The sequence below is a fragment of the Ipomoea nil genome, unplaced genomic scaffold, assembly GCF_001879475.1.
Source record: "Ipomoea nil cultivar Tokyo-kokei standard unplaced genomic scaffold, Asagao_1.1 scaffold2283, whole genome shotgun sequence".
NCBI lineage: Eukaryota > Viridiplantae > Streptophyta > Magnoliopsida > Solanales > Convolvulaceae > Ipomoea > Ipomoea nil.
Genome location: NW_017618711.1, coordinates 692,259 through 698,445, shown reverse-complemented (window position 1 = coordinate 698,445; position 6,187 = coordinate 692,259).

The following is a 6,187-nucleotide window of genomic DNA, read 5'->3' as shown; positions in this document are numbered from 1 at the left end:
TGCCCCCAATGTGTTTTATATGTGTTAAAATAATAAAATTTGTGGGGTAAGATAATATATTTTATGAGTTAGAATAATGCACTTTATGTGTTATAATAATCTATTTTATGAGTTAGAATACTATATAATGTAGTTAATGTGTTAGAAAAATAAAATTTCAAGGGTAAGATAAATATATTTTATGAGTTAGAATAATGTACTTTATAATGTATTTTAAAATTAGAATAATATACTTTATATGTTTGGACCATGGTCCACACATAATGATTGGGCTACAATTAATAAATGAATAATCTTACATGGCGTTAGGTTCGAAGGAAGGAATTATGAATGAAAGAATTGTAATTCAGTAGGAAAAGAATAAGGTGGGTATAAAGTAGGAACTCAATTGACATTATTTGGTAAGGAGGAATAGGATTATTGAGAATTGGAAGGGAAAAAGTGATATGAAAACCAAAATGCTCTTGTAGTACAACAACAACAACAACAACAACAACAATAATCAAGGGCAAAAGGGTCATTTACTTAATTACAATTCCTATGGGTCTAAGAATTGCGTTGCTATATAGCGACGGATCCTCAAATCCGTCGCTAAAATGTAAGCACAAATCAATTCCGCTTGAAAATTAAAATCCGTCGCTAATCTGTAACTATTAAAATTATGGAATTAGTCCACGAAAACTTCATCGCAAATCTGTCTCTAATTTTTTGCGTGAAAATTTATCGTTAATATTAGCTACGTATTTAACAACAAAAATATTCCGTCGCAATATCCATCGCAAATTCATCGTTAATCCGTCACTAAATGTCTATTTAACAAAAAAAAATTAAAATCTGTCGCTATTCCATCGCTAAATTAGCAACGGAATGTGCCCGTCGCTATTTCCCTTTTTTTTTTTTTTTTTTTTGTTGTGCTAGCTAAATTTGACAACAGCAATAATTTAAAATTTGAGTCGTCAATATTCATGCATATAACTTAAAATTTGTCACTTTTTCAAATTATTATTAATGTAGTAACGCAGGTTAAGTGATAGCAGATACTTGTAAAAAAAAAAAAAAAAAAAAAAAAAGTCAAAACTAAGATCCTATTACTGGATGGATGGCCATAATGGTATTATCTCAAACTTTTCTTTTTGGTGGAAGATGAAAATGCTTTTAAGTCTTATCTAGCCAGAAATGTGAAATATAGCACTACCAAAATTGCAGTTGAATTGGCAACATTTCCCTATTTTGGAGGCTTTAAAGTTATGGTGCTGCTCGGAAAGTAGTGAACGTAGATCATCATCCATATCTTCTCAATCCAATAGCACGTATGTATATGGATTATTGAGTTCCACTAAAGAGTATAATGACAAATTCAAGAGGGCTAGCTAGCTTGTACTGTTTTGCTATAACTATTATGTCATTTATCCTCCATTTTTAATTTTCTAAATGTTGCAAGTTCTTATTTTCAAATTAAATAATATTCAAATTTAATTAATTTTAACTTACATAATAATAATAATAATAATAATAATAATAATAATAATAATAATAATAATAATAAAATAATAGTAGTAGTGTACATACTCCGAATTGAAATCAAGTAGTGATGGGTTAATATAAATAGAGAGGTATGATCTATATAGCCTCCACAAGAAATTGTAAAGTGATACTTAAATTTGATAAATTTTTCAATATATTAAACTACTCTTTTGGGATGGGCTGCACTCTTCCTTTACACTCAAGTACGTATCATTTGTGCTATCGATGAGAGTCAATGCTTGCAAGAAATGGCTACATGGAAGATGCCTATCCGGTGACAAGAAAGGGTCTAGAGTGAGAGTTTTTTTAAATGACAATATGGTGTTTGATAATGTCTACAGAAAGTCAAAAAGAATCCATGTAGGCTATCTAGAGTGGGTCATCATATCACAAACAGTTACCTTCTCAAAGGATAGGTAATGATACGACCTCACATCTACTATGTAAGTCATTGTAAAGTAGTATTTAAGTTTGAACGGTTCTCTCATTTATTAGACTAATCTTTTGGGATGAACTCTATAAGGGATTGGATAATTGAATTGCATTGTAATTTAACAGATTTGGTGATATTAATCAATATAATTAAGATATGAGCCAAGCACATTGTGCTCAGATGGCATGTAGTGACCTCTTTCATATGGGAGATCATGAGATTCATCATAAAGTAGAAAAGATTTTTCATTAATAGGAACCATTTGAGGCAAATTTTTTTTTTAAAAGAGTTAAGACTTATAAACCTTCAAAAAGATAACTAGCAAAGGTCAAATTAAACTAAAATTCATAAAAGAGTATGAGAGAAGTTTCCAAAAGATATCAATTTTGTATTCATTTAAAAGATGGCATAAGGTCTAGGGAGAGTACACTGTAGAAGAGTTCAAAGTATGAGGTGTTTAGAGTGGGTCACCATGATTTAAGTTAGCTTTTTAAGAGGTGAATAAAAATACTATAATTTCATACTAACTTTATAAGAGATTATGGGATGACACTCAAATTTAAAAGTTTTGCCTACTTATTTGACTAGCCTTTTGTGCTAGACTACTCTGTTAGCTTGGACTAATTTGGTAGTGTGATCAAAAATCAAATTGTGTTCCTCCACTTACACAAAGAGAATCTCTCACACACTAATAGAATGTTAAGCAGAAGAGACAAAACAATAAAGCGGCAAATAACTCTACTAAAATCAAAAGAGACAAACTAGTCAGAAGCTATGAAGAGTGGCTAAGTCTCAAGGGATGTCTTTTGATAAAAGTAATGGACATTTCATGTATTTACTAGAAAAGAATACTTAATTGAGCACAAACAACAAGACTTGTATGAAAATCTTAAAACTTGAAGAAAAGTCAACGAAAAAAAAAAAAAAAAAAAAAAAAAAAAAAAAAAAACAAACAAACAAACAAACAAAAAACACAAAACATGCATGCTATTAAATGAAGGGGAACACTTGTGTGAGACCGAGACAGATCCAGTTAGTATGTAAATCAGTAAATGTAATACTTATACTAGAAAATATAATACTAAAATATAAAATTTTTGTTACTTATAAGGGAAAACATAATGTTTTTGAAGACAAATATAATATTTTTATATTTTGATGTAAAAGTATTTCTTTTTTCATCAAAAGTATTATATTTTTTTTCCTTATAAGTAATGTTGCACTTATAAAGACAAATGTAATACTTTTGATGAAAAATGTACACTACTGGAAATTGTGGAATTACCGGCCACCTGAAAGTAATCTTAAATAAAGTCGAAAGCAAAAAGTAGTTGGAAATAGCAACAAAGGTTTTTTCGGATACCAAAAGTAGTCGGAACAAGGCTTTCGACTTGATTTAAGATCACTTTCAGGTGGTCGGAAATTCCATAATTTCCAGTAGTGGTACTCCGTAATACTTTTACATCAAAATGTAGAAGTATTACATTTTTTTCTCAAAAATATTACATTTTCTCATATAAGTTATAAACATTTTATTCTTGATTTAGTATTATATTTACTAGTATAAGTATAAAATTTCATCTTTATCCGATCCGTCTCACAAACAAAGATTCATGAGATAATCTTACATAAGTTTTTACCTTAAAATGAAAGCCTCAATGAAATTAAATGAGGTAGCGAAGAACTTAGAAAATTTTTGGGTGAAAATTAATATTCTTCAAACAACGATAAAAGGAGGGCAATGAAAATTTTTGAATAAGTTTATCTTTTTTTGAAAGCCAACAAACTTATAATGCATTAGTCATTTCAGGCTCAAGAAAAGTAGGAGGAATATATCCCTCCAAAGAGAACGTGCCAATGAGGCAGATACATGCTTAGCCATAACATAGGAAGTCTGTATAACATCCCTACGAACATGAATTACTGTTGATCTAGTCATAGAAGATAACAAATGATTACAAGAAAGCAAAACGTAACCGAAATAATCAAATTGTGCTATAAGGCAAAATTTTTATCCATGTAATCCTCTTACTTTTAAAAATAGATCCTACTTTTACATCACTAATTTGTAATTTCTTTATTATTTTCTCTATATTTCTACAATATTCTCTTACTTTCAAAAAGGAGTCTCACTTTTACACCCCAAAAAATGTTAAATAATAATTTTGAAGTTGTAAGTTCAAATCTCTACTCATGCAAAAAAAAAAATAATAATAATAATAAAAAAATCACTTCAATGTTATCAAAAAAATAAAAACCCAAATTAAGGAGTCCCTTTCAACATTGGGTTCTGGGTGAGTGCCCATTTCGCTCGTCCTGATTTTTTGTAGTATCTATTTATAATTATAGAGTCAATAACGCTTCTACTGAGACTTGAACTCACAGTCTTCTATGCACAAAGAACCAATAACGCATTCACTGATACTTGAATTCACAATCTCCCATATGGAAGTCCAACCGGCGCCTATCCTGCTTTTTAATTTGCTGTTTTGCACATGATAAATGATGTAATGATTGTGGAGCCAAAATAAAGTTTTGGCCTCATCATTCATCGGCTATCAGCTCATTCATTATTTAATTTACGAGACGATGCAAACACGTATCACGCACCGGCACCACTAATGACACAACTAATCCTTAATTAACGTTGTCCTAATAATAATACCACATGTATGTAAGTCCAATTCTTCAGTCAATCAAATGCCTCTTCAACAATAATAATTGCTGAATTATATAGATCTCAGTGGATGCTGGTAGGATTCTCCACTCATCATTTCTTTCAAACTTTCTCAGGCTTTCACATTCAAATCCCCCTCAATCACTTAATTCAAACTAGGCCAAATTTCAAGATCTATCATACATTGTGCCTTAAATAGGAATACCAATAATTCACATTAATTTTGTGGGCATTCATTTCCACTCAACTTGTATACATCGAGTTTCTCAATGATAGCTTTAGTATAAGCTTTATGATGGATAACAATTAAGCTTTATGATTGGTAAGAATTGAATTCAAGTATCTCGAATTTCAAGCACAAGTAAATATATATCTCAAGTTTTGTTGCTAGATAGAAATTGTTTTTGTATAGTCACCAATTCACCATGCACGATAAGTTGCACCCCCATATTTTATAATCTCAAGTGCATGGTTAGTTATTATCGAATACATTTTTAACATTTATAAATGCACATCCAAAGTTTGTAATACTAACAAAATTGTCACTGTATTTTTCTCATTATTTGAGACCACTACTAGTCCGATCATCTCAAAAATGGCCGGATAGATCAGATGACATTATTCTATATTTTTTTACGAGAAGTCATATTATCACTTGAATGGATGGATGTGCCTCAACTGGTATACAGACCCACAAATCCATTCAAACCTTGCACCTTGTGTCTTGTGGTTCCTAGCAAAACAAACCTTCTCAACTTATTTTGAATTGGTTAACCAGTTGAGCTATATATTTCAGGGGCATTTAATTTAATTTTATGCTTCTAAGTTTTGTTGTTTAAGTCCAATACTTCTCCATTTCACTTCAATCAACTAAAAACATCATATTTTTTTAGAAAAAAAAAAAAAAAAGAGTTAATTTTCTCCTAAATTTAATTATCTCATAATGTTTTTTTAACATCTATTGGTTGATTATGAATTGATCAATCTCACTAAAAATTATAAAATGATTCAAATTAATAATTAAATTAATTAAATAGTTTTTCATCAAGAGATAAATATTATATTAAAAAAAAAAACAAATTTACTAAGGAATGTATTATTACTCAATTTTTTATTATTTTAGTTTCAGCTTGCATTGTAAATTGTACTTGTCAGTTGTTTAAATGGGAGATGTCTTAATAAAAGTTAAGTCGTAAATGAGACTGAAAATTGAAACTATTACCCAAAACTTTTAAATTTTTGTGCCCCCCGCCCCCCCACCCCCCCCCCCCTCCCCCAAAAAAAAATAATTAAAAAAAAATTGGTACCATACCACTCATAAAGTTTTTAAAAAATTAATAAAAAAATTTATGGTATATGTTGGAGGAACAAGAATTTAAATTTTAAAGTATTGAACATATGCTACTAGCTAAAAAATTCTTAATTATGGTACATTCTCTCTTTTGCGTCATGACTCTTGGTCTATGTTTAGTAAACTTGACTTAAAAATTAATTAAAAGCTAAAAGGTTAGAAGCAAAAAGTTCAAATTTAAAAGTTGTTAAATGAGTGATTA